This window comes from Panthera uncia (genome assembly GCF_023721935.1).
Source record: "Panthera uncia isolate 11264 chromosome A1 unlocalized genomic scaffold, Puncia_PCG_1.0 HiC_scaffold_17, whole genome shotgun sequence".
NCBI classification, from domain to species: domain Eukaryota; kingdom Metazoa; phylum Chordata; class Mammalia; order Carnivora; family Felidae; genus Panthera; species Panthera uncia.
Window position 1 is genome coordinate 108,198,361 of NW_026057577.1, and position 27,483 is coordinate 108,225,843.

Consider the following 27,483-nt stretch of genomic DNA (forward strand, 5'->3'; position numbering starts at 1 on the left):
TTATTAAAACATATTCTTGCATAGGTTATGAATATCCAAAGCACTCAGAATCAAATGCTCTTCCTTTACCACTGAGGGCCCTGCCCAGGAATTATCCATAAATAACTGTTGCGTTCAGGGCCATGAATCTGAGACAGCAAAAGGAAGAGGGAAAAAAATGAAATGAGTCATAGCCTGTCACTGTGAATCTTGGCAATAGGAATCCTGTAACTCAGACAGTCAAGATATAAAAGGGATATTAAAGCTGTAAATAATTTCAAATTAGCACTATTATCTACGTCTTGGTCAGATTAGCTCTAGCTTTCTGTTAGTAACAGGAGAATTGGGATCCTCCTTCACTATGCTGAAAGAAAGAAAGCCCTCAGGCCCTCTCTGGAAAAAGAGAATACCCATAGCCCAGTCTAAGGGCAATCTGTGGGTTTTAAAGAACATGGACTCTGTCTGATAAATAAAAATCATCCACTTTATTTGGGAGAATCCTGGGACTTACAGATAATTTTGAAGATGGATTTTCCATTACAGAAATGGAAAGAGCCTTATATAAGGGTAATAGACAGGGGTTTTAGTTTTGTTTTTTCCAAAAGTGACCATGTGACATTGGATGAAGGTGAGGAGGATCGTAATGACGAAGATAAAGATTCATTCAACAGATATTTATTCTGTGCCTACAAATGCATTAGACATTAGTCCTGACTCTGGGGATACATTAGTGAACAAAACAAACACTGCCCCAGTGGAACTAGCTTCCATTCCATCCGTGTGAGGCAGACCAGAAACATGATAAAGAAGTACAGTATATAGTAAGTGACAGGGTGAAATGATGGTTAATTCTGTGTGTCAACATGGCCAACTGTCAAGTGCCTTGATAGTTGGTCAAATTTCACTCTGGATGTTTCTGTGTGGGTGTTTTTTAGATGAAATTAACATTGAAAGGGGAGAGTTCTGAGTGAAACAGATTACCCTCCATAATGTGAGTTGTCCACCTCCAAGAAGTTGAAGGCCTGAATAGAACAAAGACTGACCTCCGCGGAATAAGAAGGAATTCTGCCAGAAGATGGCCTTTGGACTTTAACTGTAGCATCTGTGCCTCCCTGGGTCTCCCACCTACTGCCTGCAGATTTGGGTCTTGTCAGCTTCATAACTGCGTAAGCCAATCCCTTAAAATATCTCTCTGTACACACACACACACACACACACACACACACTGGTTGATTCTGTTTCTCTGGAGACCACTGACTAATACAGGTGATAAGCATTGTAAGAAATAACAGGAAATGGGAAAGAGTGATTGAGAGCCTATTGCTTTTTCCCTCGAATCTTCTGACCTCTTTACCTTCCACTCTGATTCCAAAAATGTGGGTTTCAACTTAGAATCTGTGCCTGTGTTTTGTTCTATAAGCAATGCAGGTGATTTTAATATACGGCCAGGATTTGGTTTATTTAAAATAATGTGTCTGGATTAGAATCTGCAAGGTTTGTTTCCACATGGAGATGATGATGATTGTCTCCTCAGGAGCACAAAATGATTTTGTTTTTCTTTATTATCAGAGTTTGTGGTATTTCTGACCTACTAGGAGCACTAGAAGCTGTGTGGTTCAGCAATGCTCAAACTTTAGTGAGGATAAGAATCAGTTGGGATGATGGTTAAACTACAGATGCCTAGGGACCAGCTCCAGGACTCTGATAGCTAAGCTTGGGCCTAGGATTGTGCGTTTCCCTGGCACCCTGGGTGATTGAGTTGCAAATAGATGGACAACCACGCTGAGAAACACTGGTCCAGTTCACATGCCTCAGCTGAGGCCCAGCACTGAAGTGGACAAAGGGTGACAGTAGTCCCCGTCCTGTCCTGCTCTCTCCTTGTCAGGTCCGGCCTCTTACCCTCCAGCTAGTCTCCCCTAGACCAGCAATATCAGCATCACATGCGGTCTTACAAGAAAAGCAACTTCTTAGACCCAGACCTGGACTCACTGGATCAGTAACGCAAGGCCCCGGAAATCTGGATTTCACCATCACCTCCAGGTGGTCCTTAGTTATACTGATTTGAGAACCACCCCTCTCCCCTACGTTCCTCTGAGAGCCGCTGGGTCAGCACGTGGCAGTCAGGCAATAGCACGTGCCCTTACTACAGGTGTTAGGAATTTCCTTGATTATATGGCGTGACCCACTCCATGTTAGCCAGGTGTTGTCCATCAGCAGTTCTGAGGTCCTATTTGACCGAACTGCTAAGTCCTGCTGTTCTTGCCAGTCTTTTTCCAGCCAGTCCTCCCCGTGGACCCTAATGCCTGCTCGTCCATCTTTCCCTTGATGCTCACAACGTGCACCTACCCTCAGACCAACACCAGGGTGAGTAACTTCTGGTTGTTAGATGTGAAATGTATCTCATTTATGAAGAGAAACAAGGACTTGGGTCAGAACCCGGCCTAAGAATTTCAAAGCATTCGTACGTGGAGAGTAAGGTACTTTGCCTCTGAATGACGCTGGACTTGCAAAATCAAGGGTCAAAATTTCCTCCTGAGCTGCGTTTTTTTTTTTTTTTTTTTTTTTTTTTTTTTGCTATCAATGGACACAGACCAATTCAGACATTTTCTTTACTACGGGAAGGAGAGGGTGCAGAGACAGAGCTTTGCTCTTCCTGAACAGTTGCTTAATGATAATGATAATGAGCCGCATTTATATGGTATCTTTCATCCAAATAACTCTACCGGCTGAATTTATGCTCAGAATTGCTTAAAACATACTTCATAGAGTCCCAAGGGAGTATCTTTCAGCGCCCTATAACCCCTGCATTTGTTAAGTGTTCTGCGGGCTCCCTGCTTACACAGCCTGCAAAGAAAGATGGATAATGAGCAACGGCGGTGCTGTAATTAAGGCTACAGACTGACGGAAAGGAGATTTGATCTGTTCTCACTTTCTGGGGTGTCACTGGTCCAATTCATTGATGTTTTTTTTTTTTTCGGATTTTCCATCTTTCTCAGGGGTTCTCTGGGGAAGAATTACGTTAGAGTGTGGGAGGTGTATAGTTGAACTACTAAAAAGCAAATGTGGATATTTCAGACCTTTGTAGGAGAATGGAGCTCTGTGGACTCACTCCTCTCTGATGAGTCCATTGCTAGGAATCTGCTTCCCAGCAGTAAGGGAGAGAAAACCAAGTTGAAACGTGTGGAGTCTTACGGTGAATTATCAAGCAGGGAGAGAGTCTGTGACCACTAAGCACGTTGCTTTTTTCTCAGTTTCTAGTAACTGAAGATAGAGTGCTAATTTTGGCTATGGTGCGCATGGATTTGTGTTGAGGCATGAGGGGGGTGATTGGGAAACCTAGTGTGACTGGGTAAGATGGCCTGCCTTCAATAGGGGTTTCCCCTTTCCATGCTCATTAGAATGACCTGTTGGGCAAATAAAGGACAAAGGGGACTTCATCTGTGAGGTTGTAACGCCTTTTCAAATCCTGGAAACAAATAGGAAAATGGTTTCAGCTCTAGACGGTAGGTACAGAAGTATTTTTGTCATAGTTTTTGTGTTTATCCCTAACTCTTTAAAAGGCCAAGAACAAAAGGAGGTCTCAGTGACTCCTTTTAGAACTACTGACAAGGTCATTTTCTCCTACAGTATGACCTAAGGCTCATATTATCGAAATTTCCTCTGGAGACACTGGTAGATGTCCTTGGGTAGGTTTTATATACAGTCTCTGGAAAACTTATTTCCTGAGTCTGCTTCTATTTTATAACTCTAAGCAAGAATTTGTCCAGCAAGTATCTACTCCATATCTACTTCGTCCTGTTCCAGGTCACTCACAAGTTCTGATATTCAGGTCCAATTCCCAACCTGGGGTGATTAATAAAGGGGAAATAATCTTGGCTACATTTCTCTAGTACTTTTTGCATAACATATCTGAGCCATGGGTTTGTGCATTTTTTACTTTAATTCTCCCAATCATACATTTTGTACTTGAGGAAACTGAAGCTCAAGATTCTTTGAAACTTGAAATTATTTGCTCCAGACTACATAGTTAGAAAGTGATGAAGCCAACATTTGGACTCAGGTATATTTGACCCTAGTGCCTGTATTCTTGATAACCATGCTATATCAAGACTCATTTATTTGAGGTTTCTTAATTACATAAAGACACAAATCCAGAAGATAAGGTTTCAAGGACAGTAATTTTATAGTCAGTTATGGAAAAGGCTTGTAATGACTCCTCTGACTCTGGATTTTGTTTTCCAAGTGCTTGGTCTGTATATTTTAGGCCATTGATGGTTTGAGATGGTCTCCTCTATCTCCAATCTTGTCTTCTGTAAGAACCTAAGTGCTTCTCATCCACATGGTTTCTTGCTTGATTTCTCCAGGCCAGTGTACAAAGATGCTCTCCATTTTTCACCTACAGCTCCTTCGATAAAACATGTGTTCCAGTTGTCCTGGCACAACCTTTCTCTTCGCAAGTATGTGATCAGGCTAGGGATTTATGTTTTCTGAGGCTGCCCAGTTCATAGCACAGAGTGAAATGGAGTGATAAAACTGATTGCTAGGTAGGGCATCATTAAATGGGCTAAAAGCTGACAAACTGACAAGGAGTTCATGAGTCATTGCTAGTCAGTTTCCTGGAATCTTTTCTTTTTCTATAACAGTTTTCCTAAGAACAGAAATATACATACCTATGTAACTGCAGATATGCTTCAAATGACCCTTAAAGGCTACTCACCTCTTCTCCTTGATTGGCAGGTGCCCTTTAAGTAAGGGTTAAACTATTTCATCCCTTAGGGATAGTAAAAAATTCATACCATTTGGACGTGAAACCTTTGGATTAGGGGACATAGCAGGCACGTGTCGAATAAATAAATGAATTAATGAAGGCAGTGTTTTTTAAAGGTGGAATGAATACCACAAATATGCAGGTGGGTTGGGGTGTCATGGACATTTTCCGAACTTTAATAGTTATATTTAATTGGTATTAGAATGAGAGAAATGAACACATGAAAGTGTACACTAGAGTAAAATTTAAGTAAAAGTGAGTTATTTTGCAGAAAATAGAGTTGAACAAATATGGAATATATTCATACTTAACAGATGAAACTCTATCTTCAGAAACAGTAGGTGAATTTTTAATAAGATGTACATTTTAATAATTCAAATAGAAATAGAAAAGATGTGTTGAGTGTAGAGGCAGGAGCCATTGAAATGAAGAGGGGAGGAAAAGATCCATGCCTGATGCTATGAATTTAAAGAACGCTGGTTATTCCACGTTTTGTCTATAGGTTTATTCTCTCTTCTTTATTAATTGGGTTCTTACCATCATCCTGTCTAGGAAGCCCTATTACCAGAGGTTAGAAAAGTTTTGCAGCTGCTGTTTGTTGAAATAAATCCCATCCTCATTTCTTGGGACCAAAAAAAAAAATAAATTTATTTTTTCCTCTGGGTGGGAAATAGATAAGGAGGGAAGAATTCCAGGAAATCTGAAGGCATGACATTTTACCCAGTAAAAGTCATGAAGCAGTCATGGTGGGCCGAGGGACTGGCATCACTTTGTAATGACCTCCTAGTCTTAGGAATAATCCACAAAGACCTTAGAAAATCATTTTGTTTGGGACCATTTGACTACTTTGAAGATGAGAGTATCTGAGGCCCAGAGATAAGCAGTGACTTGAGGGAAGCCACACAGTGACTGGAAAATTCCTCTTTTCATCAGTTTGGGAGCTGATGATGGATGCATACAAAGTGTTTAAGTAGCCCGGGAGTTCCTGGGGACAGACAGCTTTGGGGAGAGGTGTAAGGAAATGTTTGCATAAATCTCCTTTTGGCAGTTGAGAAAGTTGGACTATATATTGTCCAGCTTTGTATTTTAGTAAAGCAATAACTAATTTTCTTGAATCAAAGACATTTGGGGAATATAATCAAAACTATGAATCTTCTCTCCAGAAAAACATATAGAGAGCTAAATTTTGCATTTAATGGGATATAGCCTTCCCCTCATTTTAATGTTAAGACCCCTGTAGTGGGCTAAATGGTGGCCCCCAAAAAGATGTGTCCATATCCTAGTCTCAGAAACTTATGAATATTACTTTATATGATAATTGTGAATATTAACCTATATGCCAAAAGATGTGATTCAGTGAAGAATTTTGAATGGAGGATCTTATGTGGATTATCCAGGTAGGCCCTAAATCCAATGATAAATGTTCCTAAGAGAGTGAAGCAATCAAAAGTGGAGAAAGAAATATGACCATGGAGGCAGAGATGGGCATGGTGTGGCCACTAGTCCAGAATGCCAAAAGCCACCAGAGGCAGTAAGAGGCAAAGAATGGATGGCCACACGAGCAACTTGATTTTGGATTTCTGTCTCTAACACTGTGAAATAATAAGTTTCGGTTGCTTTAAGTCATCCAGTTTGTGATAATTCATCATAGCAGCCAAAGGAAACAAATAGAACCCCCTACTTGAGAAAGTAAGCATGAAGCTCTCAAGAGCTCAAGATTAAGAAACATGTGCAAAGAAGGGGCAGCATAATTTTCACTATGCTGGCTGTGTCCACATGACCTTCAGTTTAAATTTTCCATACATCTAGTTCTTTTCTATCTACCTGGACTTATTTATTTTTCCCATGTCTTTTGATCTAGTGAATGGCAAACTTTCTGAAGAATATGTCTTTCCCTCATCTGATGGGGATAAACCTAAGAGTCATGATGGATGCATTCTGGTATAAACTGGCTGACTTGATATTTGCTGAAATATTTTATAACATTCCACAAAGCTTTGATAAGAGATAATATGTTCCTATATTAACATAAATTTTAGCATATGTAATTAAATTGAAGAGGGTAAAGCAATAATTAGATCCTCCTTCTACAAGGAGATTACAAGAATAAAGAAATCACAGTTTGGATTGAATGATCAATGGAGAGACCAGAGAGAAGCAGAACCTGTTTCTGCTGGACAGGATTTGAAGAAAAACTCTATATAAGACCAAGACCTGTCAGGAGATGAAATATTACTTTTGGATGAATGCTAACACTCAGCCTGAGCCCTTAGGTGGCTGGTTCCCTAACTTTCATGTGTTCAAGACTAGCCCCAAAAGCTTATTAAGATGCAGATCCCAGGGCCTTTCACAGCCATCTGTTGAATCACCTTAAGGAAAAATGACCAGGGCATTGACTATTTATTTATATTCTTTATTTGAGAGAGAGAGAGAGAGAGAGAGAGAGAGAGAGAGAGAGAGAGAGAGAATATGAATGAATGAATGAATCCCAAGCAAGCTCCACACTGTCAGGGCAGAGCCCAACATGGGGATTGAGCCCATGAACCATGAGATTATGACCTGAGCCTAAATCAAGAGTTGGATGCTTAACTAATTGAGCTGCCTAGGTGCACCAGAACACTGACATTTTATTAAAAATTTTTTTTAATATTTATTTTTGAGAGAGAGAGAGAGTATTAGTGGGGGAGAAGCAAAGAGAGACAGGGAGACACAGATTCCAAAGCAGGCTCCAGGCTCCAAGCTGTCAGCACAGAGCCTGACGTGGGGCTTGAACCCACATACTGTGAGATCATGACCTGAGCCAAAGTCAGATGTTTAACTGACTGAGCCACCCGGGCGCCCCAGGGCACTGACATTTTAAACAAGCTTCCCAGTGGTTGTTTTTCAAGTAATCCATGTGGAATATTTCCAAACTTAATACCTCACAGACTCTCCAGAGCACTGTCTTGATGGGACCCAAAGAAGGTTATTAAAATCTAAGTGGAAGAAGTCATTGATAGTACCTCCTTTGCGACCCTGTCCAACTAGAGAGAATGATCATATCCTGAAACTATCGTGTATTGGTACTGGCTTGGGAGAGGAAGAATAATAGGTGATTGGTTTAATTTTTTTTTTTTTTTTTTGTCTAAACTGACATCCTGTCTTTTGTTAAGTGTCTGGTGTTTGGTGATTAATTTGATCACGTGGACGTGTCGGATAGATCTGAGAAAAGATGACCGTCCCTTTTCCAACATCCACCAAGCCAGGTTATAGCCTCCTGAAACTCTTATGTGTGCCAAATTTTCTCTCTAGTCTTATTTCTAGTACCTCTGCATGTGCAATATTCCTACTTCATTCAGGGTTGCTAGTAGAAAACAGTAGAAGCTGCCTCTAGTTATCTTAAAAAGAAAATTAAATTTATTGAAAGAATATATGGTAGTTAACAATAATATTCAGGGGGCCAGTGAGCCAAGCTTTGAGGCTCTGAAGCCAAGAACAATACTCAAAATCATGTCTCAAACTGCTCCAGTGAAGATATTCTATACCTGGTTGCTTGGAAATGGCCCATACCTCCTTAAACTTCCAGCTTCTGATTAATAGCTCGCAATAGGAACATTTGATTTGGCAAACCGAAGTCATGTGTTGATATCTGAACTGGAAGGACTGATTGGGGACTGATTGGAAGAAAGATTGTGTGGTATTTGCAGCCTCAATACTGGTGGGCCAATTCTGCCTTAGATGGTAGGAAACTCCTCAAACTTGGGAATAGGTTCAAGTATTACATGACCAATTTTTTTTTAATTTAACTTTTTTCTTGCCTCCTCTATAGTGCTTAACCATTCTTCAAGTGCCAACCCAAATTTAGTTTCCTCTACAATTTTCTTAGTAACCTAAACCACACTGACTTCTCTCTAGTCTATCTCATGACTAGACTGAGGCCTGTCTGCAGTTGTCTCATGTGCATATGTCTGTTCTCCCAAAATCAATTGTCAAAAATTGGCTACTTATACACCTAAGTGTCAGAGATCATGTGTGGCTCTGTTGGAGGTCATCAGCTAATACTTGTTGCTTGGTTTCAGTAATTTATATTTTTCTGGGTAAAATCATTACCTGTGGTCTGGGAGATGAATATAAGCATAATAAATACAGCGTTTAATAGCAGGAAGATGAGAAGCTAACACAACATGGACTCAATCACAGAGGAAATAAACTTTGGAGAAAGACTTAGAAAAATGTGTGACCTATTCTAACTATGAGATCACTTTCAAAGTGACTGGAAGATCATATTTAAATCAGATAAATAGCCTTTTTGTCTAACAGCAGACCCCACTTGAAATTTTCCCATATTTTTTCTGTGCTCTTGGGGTAGGCACAGTGGGATAGAATGTAAGTGAACACTTCATAGAAACTTTCTTGTGAGCTTGTTCTTCTAATGATGTCCCTTGCACAATAAAGTGTCTATCAGATTCTGTCTTTGAAATATTTAGGGAAATGTATCTCTACTTTCTTCTCCAGTATCATCAGAGTTTGAACAAACATCAGTAATTCCTTTGCATTTAAATCTGTCATTAGCAAAGGACTCGATATTTGAGTAACCTCGGGTTCCCTGATCTGATCAACAGCCTGTGAGAACAGATGAGATCACACTAGTTGTTATCTGACAAATTAATTTCCTTCAAATTTCCCTCAAATGATCTTCCCTCTGAAATCCAGATATAGAATTTTCCTCTTCTTCCCCTACCTATGAGGAGGGTTTTCTCAAATCACCAGAAAGGTGTGCATGGGTGCTTGTTGTGTCTATGCTGCAGAGCACCAAGCTGCATGGGGTATATTAGCTAATGTGGGAGCCTCCCTGGCATCATGGCTGTACAAGGTATGTGGTGTGTAGTCAAGTGAGGGAAAGCTACTCAGCCCTTAGCAGTTAATCATTAGATGGTCCTCAAAGCATGCTACTTGGGCCTGCCAAGTTTCTTCTAATAAAGAAACTGCACAGTTCTTTAGTCTTTCAGGAGTAACTAGAATCTTCTTCCTGACTCTTCTATCCCTCTTTCAACTCCTGTCTTGACATATTTAGGATCAGGTAAGTATGAATCCATAACCACTATCCCAGTATATGTCAGATCTGGACTTCTCTGCTGTGATGACTATGTCATTACTACTACATCAAGATGGTTCTGCTTGGTATCTTCATTCTGTGGAATGCACAGTCTTGCAGGAGGCCCTCTACCTCCGCTCCAAGGGATTCACAGCTTCAGCAAGCTGAGGAGGAGATTTGAATGTATGGGGGTGAAAAAAGGAAGTGGGAGGACAGACCCTTCCAAGTAGTCCTGTCCTGAGACCTCAAACTTTTAAATGATAATGTCCCTTGTTCCCAATCACTTCCTGAGCCATGATAGTTTGCTTCTAAACCTGATCAAAGATATTGCATAGAAAGGACTGTTAATAAACCCCTGCTTTTCTATTTCTTCAACTTATGTTGTCCTTGTTCATGGAAAAATCTAATGCTGAAATCTTGACTCTCAGGAGGCTGACCATGAAGACATTGAATACTATAGCCACTGAGACAGCAAATCTCACCAAGAAAATGTCTATATAACTGTCTGGTTCCTCATGCCTAAGCCAGGTGCTCCCGGAGTATTGATTCCTTAGGCTGAAAGTTTCTATTATCTCTGTTGTGTTCTTCCCATGGCATCTTTGCCCCAGGAATCCATGGATTTGACATGGAAGCAGAAAGAGTGAGTCTTGAGAGCCCAGTGTAGTAAAAGCAAAGGCAGATGTGGGCTAAGGAGATAGAAACCTAATTGGAACACCACACTCTGAGAAGACTCCGAAACAAGGACAGGTTAGGTACATCACAAATTGTTTTATTTAACAGGCACTTACTGAACATTTTTATGTGTAGGCGTTGCACTATGCTCAAGCATAGTAGTTATTAATTAGAGCTGGGCATTGGATCAGCTGTAGTTTGTTTTATTTTAAAATAACCATGAGTCCTGCCCAAACCTACCTATACCTAATCAATTTCTTTGGGGATAGAGTCTGCAGATCTAGATGGAAACAAAATAATCACACACACACACACACACACACACACACACACACACACACACAAATTTCCATAATTGATTCTATGCTCATTCCTTTTTAATAGCTTTTTAACCATAGTGTCCAAATGGAAAATTCACAGTGCTTGTTCTTGAGATGTTAACAGCCTAGTAGCAAGGACTAGTAAATATCTCAACAGTTAGAACAAAGTGAGTCTTCTTTACTGATTTAGAATGTTCATGAACAATGTATTTAAATTTGTCCCCCATCTTCTTATATCCATGAAAAAAGGAAATGGTCTCATTTTCTTAACTAAAACCTTCTTTGGTTTGGCATCAAGCTATATACCAGCATCATAGTAATTGGAACTTTTCTCTTTTTTTTATATTTTTTGTACTGATCTGATAATAAAACAATGAAGTTCTCCTTGCTGGATAGTGTCATTTAGGGTGGATGTTTAAAAATCTTTTCATTGAGGTGAAATCTGGTTACTTCTTTTAATTAGTTTGTTTCAATTTTCTACTGTTTTGGGTTGTTTTGATAATTGCTGTTTTTCTAGAAAACTATTGTTTTCTATTTATCTCTGACATTCAGACAACAGATAGAAACTCTGTCCTACTACCAGTTAGGTCTCTTTCTTTTTTCCTAGTATTTGTTTTCCTCCAATAAGCCCTAGCTAAACCTTTGTCTATTTTCTAAAGATAAAGCTTTTGAATTTATTTGCTTTTATTTACTTTCACATTAGGTCTTCTATTAGATGAGTTTCTGCTTTTATCTGTTTTTCATTTGGTTTATAATGTACTATTTCAGCTTTTGTAGATGAATATTTCTATTTATTTAAAACCTTTCTTTAAAAAAAATTGAGCACGGCTATAATTCTACTTCCGAGTACCATTTTAAAAACTGCTTCCTACTAGTTGTAACATAGGATCTTTCAATTGTCATTCAGCTATAAGATTATCATTTGTAACTTGATTTTCTTTGCATCACATGAGAGAGTTTAAGCTTCCAAATTTAAGACTCTCTTCTTATTGCTGATTTCTAGTCAAACTCTATTGCTGTCAGTGATCCTTTGTGACATGGTACCTAGTCTAGCTTTCTTTATGTTCCCTGAGTATTGAAACATGTATATTTATTGCTTATTAGGGGCAGGAACTTGTATACTCAAGTGTGCTACCAAATTTTCTTAAATTAATACTGCTCAAAATAATATTAAAATAAAATTATTACAAGTAGCTTAGAAATATTTTACTAATTTTTTCTTACACTTTCATGACCAAGCATATTCAAGAGCATGCAAGATCTTTTAATTTTGAAAATAATTCAAACTGCCAAACAAATTGCAATAATAGTAAAAGAATGTATACATATTTATCTAGATGCACCAACTGTTACTATTTTACTCCATTTGTTTTATGTGCATACTCTATGCCTGCAAATGTATATACACATATTTTTTTGAATAATTTAAGGATAAATTATATCATGGCCCTTTAAGCTGGATACTTAAGTATGTATTTTTTTTAATAATAGGGATATTTTCTCAAATAAGAAAGAGTAGTTATTGGCTTCATTAAACTTAACATTGTTGGAATGTGGATAGTATACTTAAGTGTTCCATTTTTGTCAGTTGACCCTATGTCTGATAGCATCTTGCCCTGATAGCACAGAACCCAGTCTGAAGGTTGATACTGCCTTTAGCTGACACGTCTCTAATTTAGTGTATTTCCATAGTCTCTCTTTGTCATTTATGATACTGACATTTTTGAAGAATAAAATATGTAGCCCCTCCCTTTTTTAATGCGATGTTTCTCCTTTTGGTTTTATATGTTATTTGCTTAGGATTGATCTATAAATGATGACTTCTCAGTCGACAAACTACCTAGGTAGCATGTCATTTTCAAGTCATCACCTTGGAGACACCCTATGTGTGTCTGCCCCTCATTAGTGATTTCAAGTTTGGTTACCCAAAGTGTGGTCTTACTTCTCCACTGAATGATATATATGTTATGTGTATGTATATAATTATGTCTATAATTTATTTTTTTTTACTTTACAACTGACTACTTTAAGACGGATTAAACAGCATAGACCCCACGCACAACTTGGTGTGGATGTTGAGCTTGATTGACAATGCCAGACACATATCAAGAGGGGGTGAACAAGATAAGTTACCCAAAGAGGTGTTTTTTATTTGTCTGGAGGAAACAGGACAGGTTTCCCAAGCTGGTCCAAACACAGCTTGAGAGAGAATAAGGAAGGGAAGGGGGTGTAGCCTGGATGAAGGTTTTCATAGGTGGGCGGAGGCTTAATTGACTTGAAACTCCTGTCAGCACCAAGAGAGGGAACACCTGGCTTTCTTATCACCTTTCCCAGATGGGGGCTAGAAAGGGAAGAGAGAGGGTTGAGGCTTACAGCCTATTGACAAACATCAAATAATGAAGTCAGGCTCTTCACTGCAGAAGTCATGTCTCGATTCTTAGCATAATATCCCACATTAATGATACTTGCACACATTGGTCTGTTATGTTCAAAGAACAATGCTGATTTTCTATCATCCTCACCCCGCCCCCCTACGTTTGTCAGTCAGCCCTCAATATTTTACTGTCAGCAAGAGCCCTCCCTCCAGAATCTGTCCTCTTTCTTAGAACTGTATGGTAATCTAGTGACTTCAAAATGAAAGTTTAATTAAAACAACTGTAATTGTTTTTGTAGTCACCTAAAATTTTACCAATATTTTAAATCAAGATTTGTGTTCATCGTACTTGTGTAAACTGCATGCCTTCCCTTTGAGTTCACTTTTCTTTTAATAGTTTTTTTGGTTTGGATAAATTATCTTAGTCTTCATATGCCTGTAAAGTCTTTATTTTGTTCTGGATTTTCAGTGATTGGTTTGGTAACATTTCTTGAATGACTGCTTTTCCTCAGCCCTGCCCAGAATGGACCTCTATTGTTGCTAATGAAAAGTCCGTTTTCAATTTAATTGTCATTCCTTTGAAGATAATTGGTCTCTGATCCTTGGTAATATGTAAGATTTTTTCCCCCCTTGGGGGTGATTCTACTGTGTCTACATGTGGACTTAACTCTAATTATCCTTCTTGCCACTAGCAGTTCTTTATTAATCCAAAATGTGATTTTTTTCTTTCATTCTAGAAAAAAAAATCTACTTGTATTCAACTAATGCTTTTTCATCTTTGCTTCTTTGTTCCTTTTATGTGTTAGAACGCTCAATCTATCTTTCCTATCTTTTCTTGTTCTTTCATCATTCTTTCTCCCCTCTCTATCTCTCTGATTATTGTTGCCTGCTGGGCAGTGTTTGGGATAAGATGTTTACAACACAGAGAGCTCTATCCCCTTCTTTAATAATGGGAAGTTTTTGTTATTGTTGGTTTGCTATTTACCTCAATAGAAGAACATCTATTGGTATTGTTCTCGGACAATGATGCTCTGAAGATTTCATTGATGCTATTTAATTGACACAGTTTCCAGGGTAGCAAACAACTTGAATAGTAGTATTTGTATTTGTGTTTGTTACTTTTAACATTACCCTCCTTAATATGTTTTCTTCTCACTCCTACATACTTGGGTGATTTATTTCTTGAAAATTTATCCAGTAGCAAATTTTGTTGTGGGGGAGGACAAAAAATCTGGTGAAGACTCATTTTTGATCCTGAATGTTATTTTGGACTCTGATTTGGAGGGCATACTTATCCATGAAATTCTTTGTTTTAGGTTCATATAAATATCCAGTTAAATGACTGATTGGTCAACTATTTTTAGGTTTAGATTAATGTAAATTTCAAGCTTAGTACAAGTAATGAATACAGTTCTGAGTTTAAGCCAGTAGTGATTTTTGACACTATGAAAGATGTTCTCCATTTTAACTATTATTGAAAAAGTTAAACCCTGGGCATGAATAAAGAAACACAAAGACCTCTTCCATATATAATGAACTCACATCAAGTGGTGGATAGGTAGCATAGAAAATGCACTCATCTAGACACTTAGATTTTTCTTGTGAGGACAAGTGTTCAAATATTCTGATATGAATGACAACTATTTCAGTCAATCACCCAGACTTTCAAATTTGATATGAAGCCTGTCTATTCATAGTGATATTTTTCAGTTGTTTGCTCTCAATTAAAGAGTTGTCTCTACACTTAACTAGTTCTGTGCCTTTCCCTTCCATAAGTTCATGTATAGATGCAGTCAAATGATGTTTTAACTTGTCAAATCAGTCTAACTATTTACGTCTGTCACTCCAACTATCAATGATACGTGTTAGCCCGGTGTTGGTGAAAGAAAATGCAAATATATTACCACCCTATCGTCCCACCACCCCCTCCATTTTGCCAATCTTAAATCCAGTGCTCATTCCCGATGAGGATGTTAAGGAGTCTGTAACAAAACCAGATCTTTAGTCTTCTCCCTTGAAAGGTGGTCTTTTTTTAAACTTGCATTCAAGTTGCACCTGGTTTTGTTTACACAGTTATTCTTGCTTATGTTTGCCCAGGCCGGTAGCACTTCTCAAAGTGGTGAAGATGACTTTTTCAGGGGCGGCTGAAATCACAGTGGGAGAGTCAGAGACACAGAGCACTCTGAAAGCAAGGCTAGGTGGCAGGTGAAAATTTGATTCTGAGAGGTGCGATGGCAATTTGGAAGCCATAATGCATCGTCAGCTCCCCCCCAAGTGACCCGTGCACCTGCTCTCTCTCCATATATTTACATTTTCTCAGGATATAGTAGTATGAAAAAGAAAAGAAAAGAAAAGCAATACCATGGGTTCTGTCATATTGAATTGAATGTCAGAACTGGCTAGGGCAAGGATAACAAGGGTGATAAATGTGCAGGAAGAAAGCTAGCTGCTTCCCCCCACCCCCCCAGTAGATTTGCAAGATTTTCAGTTGGAAGGTGTTAAAGAGGTCCACTGTTTGCTCTGGGGAGGCCTGATACCCAGACTCACAGAAACCTGCAGACTTTGCCCTTTCCTTCTGAGAAGAGGCTGATGAATTCTGTTTCTCCCATGTCTAATAGTTATTTTTTTTTTAATTTTAAAGGTTTTATTTATTTATTTATTTTGAGAGAGACATGGACAGCCTGAGTGAGGGGAGGGGTAGAGAGAGAGGGAGAGAGAGAATTCCAAGCAGGCTCCGTGCCATCAGCCCAGAGGCCAGTGTGGGGCTTGAAGTCCTGAAACCATGAGATCATGACCTGAGCCAAAACCGAGAGGTGGATGCTTAACTGACTGAGCCACTCAGGTGCCCCATCCTGTTTCTGATAGTTCTTACACACTCCTTCCAGTATTAGGGGTGGGTGCAGCCACTGAGACCTTTGTGTTTCCTTTTTGCTGGAGATCCTGTGCTTGAGTTTTAGGTAAAGGAAAACATGAAGCAAGTATCTTACTATAAGGTAGCTATAAGTAGTCATTATAATAATAATAATAGTAATCATTTGAGTTAAGTATGGCCAAGCTATTTACCCACATTTACTCAGTCCTCAGTAGAACCTTCTACAGATGTTAGCATAATCATCACCATATTTCTGCTGAGAAAAAAGGTTCTGTACCAGGTTTAGCAGTTGCCTAAGGTCATACTGTGAGTTAACGGCCATGCCCAGAATTCAAGCCCTTGCACTCTGATTCCAGAGTTGGCCTTATTCAGAGTTGGCAAGCATTCACTTGATACTCGCCCATGGTATAGTGAATCTATCTCATGTTAGACTTTTGAAGTGTAGGTGTTATAAATTGTAGGCAGGATGTGCTTTGTTTTATTGGAAGTTTCGGAACCACTGGAGACCTCTGGAATTGGAGTCTCTGATCAACAAATGTCAGAAATAAGCAAAAATACCAAGCTGTGACCAAGGGTTGGGCCTGTTTTTTTTTTTTTTTTTCAATATATGAAATTTATTGTCAAATTGGTTTCCATACAACACCCAGTGCTCATCCCAAAAGGTGCTCTCAATACCCATCACCCACCCTCCCCTCCCTCCCACCCCCCATCAAGCCTCAGTTTGTTCTCAGTGTTTAAGAGTCTCTTATGCTTTGGCTCTCTCCCACTCTAACCTCTTTTTTTTTTTTCCTTCCCCTCCCCCATGGGTTTCTGTTAAGTTTCTCAGGATCCACATAAGAGTGAAAACATATGGTATCTGTCTTTCTCTGTATGGCTTATTTCACTTAGCATCACACTCTCCAGTTCCATCCACGTTGTTACAAAGGGCCATATTTCGTTCTTTCTCATTGCCACGTAGTACTCCATTGTGTATATAAACCACAATTTCTTTATCCATTCATCAGTTGATGGACATTTAGGCTCTTTCCATAATTTGGCTATTGTTGAGAGTGCTGCTATAAACATTGGGGTACAAGTGCCCCTATGCATCAGCACTCCTGTATTCCTTGGGTAAATTCCTAGCAGTGCTATTGCTGGGTCATAGGGTAGGTCTATTTTTAATTTTTTGATGAACCTCCACACTGTTTTCCAGAGTGGCTGTACCAGTTTGCATTCCCACCAACAGTGGGTTGGGCCTGTTTTTAAGAATCCTGTAGTGCAGTAGAGGAAAATGGACATTGACAAAGCAGTTAGCAAAATCATTATGTGATTACTATTGTTCTAAGTATTATAAAGAGTATAGGGGACTAGCAGTGCTTATACTGGGAGAGCCAAGCTTGCCTCTATGTTTTGATGTTCTCTTCCTAGCAGAACCTGCCTCTCATTCTGGAAGCTAAAAATATGCCTTGTTTCTCCATTTCGTTTATAGTTAGAAAAAGAACCTGTAACTAGTGCTGGCTGGGTGGAGCTGAGAAGTCTGTGGCGGTACTTCTGTCCCTGATATAGACAGGCCGGCAGGCACATGCGTCCTCTTCCCGTGGAACTGGAGGGTCTCCCTGTGATGCCTAGGACTGTGTAGCAACCTTATGAACATAAGGTGGGAACAGAAAGATGGTGAGAGCCTCGCAACCTGATGGGACTACCAACACCTGAATCAACCCTGGAACTCTATCTCCAGATGGCTTGCTACATGAAGTACATTTCTTTTTGTTTAAACCATTTAAATCACAGCGTTCTCTTGCTTGCAGCTGAGAGCTTCTTAAATGATAAGGAGGCTTCCCTGAGGAAGAGGTGTCGGGCCTGGATTATGAAAGAAGAAGGGTTGTTGATGAAGGAAAGAAAGGGTAAGGAAAGTTTCAGGCAGAGGGTCTAGCAGGACAGAGGGCTCCAAGTGGAAGTGGTGTGTCAGATTTGTAAAAAGGGAAGGAGAAGGTCAAGGAATCGTTCAAAAGAAGAGAGGGAAAGTGGCACAGGCTGAAGCTGAAGTGAGCAAATGAGAGGCCATGCAAGGAGTGGAGGCCACAGCCAAGAGGCTGAATTGCATCCTAACACCAGGGAGTATTTCAAACACTTACCACAGGAGCATCATCTTGTCAGATGTGCACAATAGCTTGGAGGAAAGCCGGAGCATTGGTGGAAGTGGAAGAAAGCAAGGGCAGGTTAAGGGCAGAGCATAAAGGAGAGAGTGACAGGAAATGTGGCTGCTTGGTTGGGCAGGAGGGAGCTCGCACATGAACTTGCAGGACATCCTCAGTGTAAACAGGTCTCCCACATTGAAGTGGGCCTGAAGGTGGGCAACTCAGCCCATAGACCTCCTCATCCCCCCTCCCCACCGCCCCTCCACACACAGGCATGTGGCCTTCAGAACATGCATCTAGTTTCTGTATCTTCCTAGCCATGCTGTAAACCTTGTGAGTTTGTTTGTTTGTTTGTTGTTTTTTGTTGGTTTTGGTTGTTTTTTTTTTTTTTTAATTTAATTTAATTTTCTGTTTTTTAGAAAATAGCAATGGAAACTTGGAGAGGGCAGTGCCCTGCACCTGCCCAAAGTCTCATACTGTTAGACATAGTGGAGCTTGGGGTGCCTGTGTGGCTCAATCAGTTAAGCTCTGACTTCAGCTCAGGTCATGATCTCATGGTTGAGTAGTTCCACAGTTTGTGACTTTGAGATCCATTCTATCCTGTCAGCACAGAGCTTGGTTCAGATCCTCTGTCTCCCTCTCTCTCTGCCCCTTCCCTGCTCATTCACTCTCTCTCAAAAATAAACATAAAAAAAAATGCTTCTACACACAGCAGAACCTGAAACCCTGGTCTCTTGACTCCGAGTCAAGCCATCTTTCCAAATGGCCGTCTTTCTCAGAATAATTTCTAGAAGATTGGTAGTGCTACCAGAGAACTTGTTCCACACTAAGATTGGACTCCTTGTCACTCAAATCAATATCAGAGAGAGGTGATGGTTGAAAAGGAAAGCTTGCTTTATTCTGGAAGCCAGCAATCTGAGAAGAAGGTGAACTAACGTCCCACAGACCATCTTCCCCATCAAGGCAAAGCTGGAGTGTTTTAAAAGGGAAGGCATTGGAAATGGGGCCAGGATAGCAGGGCTGGTGCTCAGGTGGTTATTCCTATGTTGAGATAACCCTGAACAGATTTGGCATCAGCAGTAGCTGTTTTCCAATGTAGTCAGGACTTCCCTTCTGGGAAATCTGGTCCTTCGTTCCTCAAAGCCAGTGGTCTGGAAATCTCCAGGAAAGTAGATTAGTTCTGCTCCAGACCAAGGGACTTAGGTCAGCAAGCAAGGAGTGCATAAGCTTGAAGCTAGTCAATACTTAAGATTACTTGGGGGTGCTGTAACAGTAGGACTTGAATAGGATCATCCAGGTTGTTTTTAGTTGATAAATGTGTTATTATTTACTGAACAGTTGGAACACCCAATTGGTCCCCCCGCCCCTCCACAATAGACTTGGTGCTACTGATCAGAAGACAAAACCTAGAACATGAGATTAGGAACATGAAAGTGACAGGAAAGATCAGGAGCTGATGACTTTTCCCATCCAAGGGCTGGGTAGGGACAAGGAGCAGAGTTGGCCAGCCAGGTAGGGATGGGGAGGTAGGAACTGGAGAGGTATCCCTAAAGGAGCTGCTGATATTCATCATCAGCCAACTGTTGTTCTGCAAGATGATGGGTGCTAGGTTACCAGATCTCCCCTTTTCCAAGAGTTGGCTTGCTTGTAAATGGTATTTCATGTTGTTAAAAGTTTTTTTAATGTTTTTATTTATTTTTGAGGGAGGGAGCAAGGGAGAGAGAGAGGGAGAGAGAGAGAGGGAGGGAGGGAGGGAGGGAGAGAGAGAGAGAGGAAAGGGGCAGAAAGAAAGGGAGGCAGAGGATCCAGAGTGGACTCTACACTGACAGCAGAGAGCCCTATGTGGGGCTCAAACTCAAGAACTGCAAGATCATGATCTGCTCCAAAGTCAGACGCTTAACCGACTGAGCCACCCAGGTGCCCCATGTGTTTTTAAATGTTTGTTGAAATTGGTATTTAATGCTGGCTTAAGTTGTTTTAAAGCACTTTGTCAGCAACAACAACAAACAAGTATCTCAAGTAATTTCCACTTCTGGGGAGAAGTAATTTTCAATTTTTTTTTTTTTTATAAATCATATGCTAGTTTGAAGAAAAGAATGTTTATTTATAGGTTATATGTAAAAAATGACTAATATCATGTAAGTTATTAAATCTATGTTCAGCCCCAAAGAAAATTAGAGGAGATCAGCCTTACTCATTTCTTATGGCTGTTGTAACAAATTACCACAGATTAAGTGACTTAAAACAGAAACGTATTTTCCCACAGTTCTAGAATTCAGAAGTACGCAGTTTTAATGGGCTGGAGCTGAGGTGTTAGCAGAGACCTGCTCCCTCCAAAGCCCTTGGGGAGAATCTATTCTTTGCCTCTGCCATCTTCTGGTGGCTGCTATCATTCCTTGGCTTGTGACCACATCATTCTTACTTTCACATCTCTTTCTGTTCCATCTTTATTTCACTTTCTCCCCTGTGTCTGACATATCTCCCTCTGCCTTCTCTTGCTGAAGATACACATGATTGAGTGTATGGTCCATCCTGATAATTTAGGATAATCTCATTTTAAAATCCTCAATTTAATCATATTTGCAAGGATGCTTCTTACATATGAGGAACATTTACAGGTTCCATGAAATAAGTGATGAATATCTTTGGTGGGGTGGCTTTTTCATACTATCACATAAACCTTTTTACATTTTATTCTTAAGGCTTTAGACCCTTTATCTGTGATCTCAAGTCATAACATGTGTGTACACTTTAGAATGATATTTGGTGTTGGGGCACCTGGGTAGCTCAGTTGGATGAACATCGAACTCTTGATTTCAGCTCAGGTCATGATCCCAGGATTGTGGAATGGAGCCTTGTCTCAGCCTCTGCACTGGGCATAGAACTTGCTTAAGATACTCTGTCTCTCCTTTCTCATTGTCTCTGTCTCTCTCTGTCTCTCCCTCTGCCCCTCCCCCCCTTCTTTCTCTCTAAAAAATTTAAAAAAAATAGAATAATATTTAGTATTAGAGGTTATAGGTATGAATCCATATTTCAAAAAAATCTGTAATTATTTCAATATATTTTATTGATTTCTTAGCACAGTTGATTGGATATTTACTGTTTCTACCTGGTGTTTTATTCTAGTAGCCCCGTGAGAGAGCACTGACCCACAGTAGGGCTTCTCAACCTTGGTACTACTAATATTTCTGGACAGATAATTCTTAACCATTGAAGGCTATCTTGTGCACTGTAGCATTAGCAGCATCCCTGGCCTCTAACTACCAGATGCCCACTAGTAACCGCCTTGCCTCCCATCACTGTGTTGGTAAAAAATGGTTTCAGTGTGGGGAGAAATAAATTTTGTACCAACACAGACCTTTCCATGCCAATATGGAAAGGAAGGAAACTGATTTCTTATTTAATTAACATAATAGTTTACATGCATGTAAGAGATAAGAAAGACAAAATTACAAAATATACACAGCAGAGCAAGTACAAAATTCTCATGGGAATTAAAGTAGATATTTGTTTAATAAACTGTTCTCCTCTGAAAGAATAACATGTCTTTTCTCCAAGACCTCTTGGTTCTCCCTGAAAGAGTTACATCTTGAGATGGGCTTCTAGGTTAAGTTCATTAGGAAGTTTTTAACATTTATGGGACACCTGGGTGGCTCAGTCAAACTTTTCCACTCTTGATTTCAGCACAGTCACGATCTCACGATTTGTGGGATGTTGGGCTCTGCACTGAAAGCTTGGAGACTGCTTGGGGTTCTCTCTCCCTCTCTCTCTGCCCCTCCCTTGCTTGCTCTCTCTCTTTTAAAATAAATAAAAGTTTAGAAAATAAGTTTTTACACTTCAAGAGGCTCTGGACATGTGGCTTTAGAGACTTCTCTGCACTATAGATGGGGCTTTTCTAGTACCTGGGAAGACTGGTCTACCATTTGTTACAGACTTGTTACAGAAACACTTCAGGCCCACCATGTCTTCTAGAAGACTATTCCAAGAGAGGAAGAGAGGATAACTGCTTCTTTTCCCTTTATGAGCAAAGAAAGTTTATTTTTAAAAAGTTTCTCTTATACCAGATGTAAGATGGCCAAAGGTCCCCTGGAGGATGAAATGGACCCCAGTTGAGAACCATTAGCCTAGAGCAAAGGATGACAAAGTTAGCAGTCAGGTGGAAACATGAAATCAAAAAGAATTTGGAGAAAGCCATGGGAAGAAAACAAACGCTGCTTCTAAAGTTTTATTTTGGATTTATTAACTCAACAAGGAGCCCATTAGACTGAGGTGGCTCTAATGCCATGGCAGTGTATGTAAGCAAACCAAAATCTGAACCTTTAAATGCCTCAAGATTACTACGTTGAAACCTAAGGAAAACCAATCGCAAAGATCCAGCTAGACTTTAAGCTACAGCCAAATCCTTCCTTTGCTTCTGTTTTTTTCTTTCTCTGAAAATCTTTCCCTGAGCCCCTGCCAGCTCCTAACCACTTCCAGTTTAATGCCAGCTGACTGGAATCAATTTCTGCACAAATAAACTTAAAAGAAAAATGGCCTTTGATTATGGACTCATTTGGTTACTATTAAATCCTAATATGGTTATAGAGGCCAAGGATTAGAAGAGGAAAGAATTTCAGTAAAGGAAAGTAAATTTTATGCATCTTCTTGCTCCTCCCTTTTCCTAGTTTGGAACCAGACAATGGAGATTATTTCCTCTGGTTAGGAATAGACTGGATGGCATCTTTGACTAACGGTCTTTTGCTTTTCTCTTTGTTTTCTTAGGAAATTGCTTGACTACCTGGCTGACACCCCCACACCCCTCACCTTTTTACTGCCATTTCGCCATTTCATGGCTGCCTGATAGAAATCTAGTTTCCTTTATCTGATAGGCAAGACCTACTTGCCTGCTATATAATATAGTTGTAACTTGGGGGTTTTAAAGCATAGTGCCAAATTTAAATACGGCAAGAAATTGGTGAATTTAGAGTGGCTGGCAATGCCCCTCTCCCTCCTGTCCTAATTAGGAATTCTGTTCAGTCCTGGGATGTCACAAATAGCCCAGCAAGAAAAACCCATAGTCTTTATTCTAATCACTACAGGATATGGTTTATTAGGATGATGGGAGAGAAGCCAGGTTGGGAGGAACTTAGAAAAGACCTAATGACATGGGGTAGTGAATCATGCATATGTTCTTTATGGATGTCCCTTGCTTTGAGATAGGGTTGGGGATTGGGGGTTTTCTATACCCCCCCAACTTGTGCCAATAAAATCCCCTGAGATAGTCTGATCTGTCTTCATTTTTATCCAATACTCTTAAGATGTCCTAACTTTTCAAGAGAGGGTCCCGTACAGGTGACTGATACAGATTCATGAAGTAGTTGAGTATTTAATGCATGCATCTATACATGCAGAGCACTGTTAGAGTCCTGGGTTTGTGTCTGGAGGGTCTACTCCCTGTATTTGTCTATTACCAGTAGAAGTAGGAAAATGCCAAGTGCTATTTCGAGCAGTGGTAACTGAGATATGTGTGGAGTGAGGGCAACAGCTAGTCAAGATACAAGTGCAAACATCCAGAGAGGATGTTTGCAGCCTAATATCCGCTTACTCTCTTTTCCTAGTGTTTAATTTATAATTGTGGAAAAAATGTGTGTCTCAGTGGAAAAGTGGGCATGATCCGTAGCACATCCTTCTACCTCATGCCTTATATTCTGATTCTGGGGAAGCTACTTTAAAATTCCGTCAACCATAGGTATCTAATAGGCATGGAAACCCTGCCCAATCTGGCAGAGTTTCAGTTGACTTCCTTCCCTGCTCCTCCTCTGTAAGGGACAAATAAAACCAGTTTTGCCTCCCTTTTGTAATTCATTTCAGGATTACTTTTCATAAATACATGCATCTGTGAATTTTCCTCTGCATAGGTTGTAACATCTGCTGTTTCCCTCATGAGTCGAATGAACTCATTAACAATGCTATTTTTTTTATATGTAAGAACCATGGTTTTACCTTTTCCTGAAAAGTACCCTTTAATAAGAGACATACCTACTTTTGGCTCTGGAGTGCTTGGAGGTATACGCATTAGTTCATTAAAACTAAGCTTAGGCTAGAATCCAGAGATCTATGTCCTATAGATAGAACCAGAAATTTGTTTTTGTTGTCTCAACCCCCACCCCTACTATGTTTATATGTGGCCAACTGCCTCTATCTCACCAAAAGCATTCCTTTTTGTTCAATCTACTTGTATGGTCACAGTTTCTTTCTTGTATTTATCTCAAAAATAATGAACTGAACAAGTTCCTATAAATAGAGAAATCGTGAGTATTGTTCCATTGCTTTGACAGTTCAAAAGACTTCAGGGCTTAAAATATTGGTTGAGAGATCCAGATTTCATGAGCTAATAACGGTTTGTTCCCTGAGATTACTTGAATTGTTTTCATTTTACAGCATGGATAAAACCACCAACTATTGAATAATAAATTCACCAGCTTGGATGTTGGGCATAAAGGGAAGCGATAGGTAGCAATGCCAAATAAGCAACTTAAATCTGATGTTTCTCTGATTGACAGAGCCATTTTTCCTGAGACTATGGCAGGGTCCGTTAAATCTACAAAAATCAGAAATGTCATTTGAGCCTCTTTCTGTGCTTCTACAAAGTTCTCATTCATTGAAGAATCCTACCCAAAGAAATATATCTTCTTGGCAGGACCATTATCTTTCTTGATGAGATATGAGCATATTAGAGCTGATTCTCATGAAATTACTGATGGTGTGAAGACAGAAAGAAAGATAAAATGAAAATGGATTTACTTGAGACTAACAAACTATGAAATCAGAGATGTGAGAGATCAGGTGGATATGAGACTTATACCTTACTTTTAATATGTAAAGATCACAGACACCTGGGAGATGTCTTGTGTTTAGGTGTGAAGTAAAAGTGCAGCATGTTTAGAAGTATCTGGAGGCCTGATTTTGCTCATCTTTGGAAGGCGAGGTGTTGTTTATACATTGGTATATTCCCAGAGTTTCAAAGCAAGCAGAAATGTGATTTCACATATGAAACATGTCCTACATCCTGAGATGCTTTTGCCTTGATAATAAATAATAATGGAGAGAATCTTGTACTGAAAAGTGTGTACCTTTTGTAAATATTAATATTTAATTTGGATTTCATACCTGGGCTGAAGATAAAATTTTGATCCTACTGGGACAGAAAATAAGCAGAGACTTGAGTAGAGCTGCAGTTTTGAATGTTTGTCTCCCTTTCCAGCTCTCAAATTCTCAAACTCCTTTTTTTTTTTTTTTTTATGGTCTATCATTATAAATATTCCATTGTCTGATGCTTGCATCAAGGTCCAGGGGTAAACTTGAGGAGTTAGGTATGCATCCTGTGAGACTGAGAAGGTCTGAATTGGTAGATGGTTGCCTGTCAATTTTATTCCTCCAGCAAGGAGGGATGACCATGAACAGGAAAATACAGTCCTGGGAAACTAAGCCTCCTGCTCATTCATTACTTAGATGGATTTATTGAGCACCTTATGTGACAAATATGCTAAGAACTGGTATCTGTTGGTGAATGTTCAGAGTCCAATCTTGTTTTCATAGTTCAAGGTTAATGGGCAAGTCAGGCTTAATAAACAGCTTACTAATAAATTACTAAATATTTACATGTACTAAATACAGGCACTGAGAAAATCTTCTTAACCAGTAGTTTCAGGGACATTTCTAAAAAGTTATATTTTGCTGTATTTTCAATGGAGTCAGCCTAATGTAAGCAGGCATGATTTTTGTAGTTTTCCACTCCATAGTTGTTTTTGATAGAACCACTTGTGATTAATAATGAAGACAAAGGGGCTATCACCAGAAAAGAGGAGGTGGAATAGCAAACAGGAGTGGGGGAAGAGTTAATGCTGAGAAGAAAGTTGTGTAAGGAGATTGTTAATCTGCAATGGTGTTCTTCTTGGCTTGACTCTTGTAAAGATATAGGGAGTTGAGCTCTCTTAATGCTGTCATGATGCTTGGTAGTAAAATCAATAATGACTATACTATTATTTTAAAGTATTACCAATAAAAGAAGGAGAAGCATCTATTAAAAGGAATTACAACAGCCTTTAGGCTGTTCTTGGAAATTCAGGAGAATAAGTATTATTTTGTTTATGCTAACATTTGAGTACTCCAGCAGTAATACGAACTTCATTGCAGAAAAGAAACCTACAAGATGGACTTGATTCCCTGTGTATTCCTGCTCCCCCACCCCTTTTTTTTTCTTTTTGCTGGTCAATCAACTTGATGGTAGAGTGAAATGGAAATTTCTTGAATCGGGAACATTGGCATTCATCCTTTTACAAGGCCTATTGGCAAGATAATGTTAAGTATCCTTATATAGGTGTAATTCTGGAATAATTTTTCTCCTTTAATGGTGCCATATAAATCAGTCTTAATGCTCCATTAAAACAAATGAACATGTGCTAATGATACCAACTCATACCTCTTGAATGGCAACTGGGGCTGAGAATATAGAATGATTCTGTGTCCAACAGAATGTGTCCATGGAGACTGGATTGCTCACTGTCGTGGACAAGCTAATCAAACGCAGCTCTAACAGAAATCCAAATCAATCTCTTAATCAGTGACTCACTCCAGCAGCCCCCCGCCCGTGCAATCAACTTGGTAATTGCTTCACCTGCAACTGCCTTGCTGCCCCTGGGAAGTTGAGGTCTGCTGTGTTTTACAAAGCTTGATGAATTTTAGAGAAAATTGTTTTGCATCATTGACAGGAAATTTAACCCTCAGCATACGTTCATGTGATTTCTTTTGGGTGGAGTTCAACCTTATGAGGTAGGGGTTATTTCAGTTTTTCAGAGAAAGAAATTAATTTTAACAGAGTTATTATATCCCAGGCACATGGCCATTATGTGTCCCAACCAGAATTCAGGCCAGTTCTGTTTTACACCAAAGTGTATACTTTTAACCCATTGCTGTATAGTCTGTGTTCATCACTCAGAGAAGGTTGCTGAGATTGATGGTCTTGTTAAGTGGCATCAACATTCTAGATTGGAAAAAAAGTGTCCAAACCTCAAATCTATGCCTTTGCAACTATTATTATTTTTCAAATTTGTTTATATAGATAATGACAATACTTATGAGGCTTGCCTAACACATTAACCACCCAGGATTTCCATTTCTTTCTGGTGATTTTTCAGTTTCCTTCTCTCTTCTATGCCTCTCTGTTTTGTTTTGTTTTTAGTTGTTGTTGTTGTTGTTGTTTGTTGTCGCCCCCCCCCCCCGCCCCAACATCCTAACATATACCCTGTGGTGAGGATTATTTTTTGGT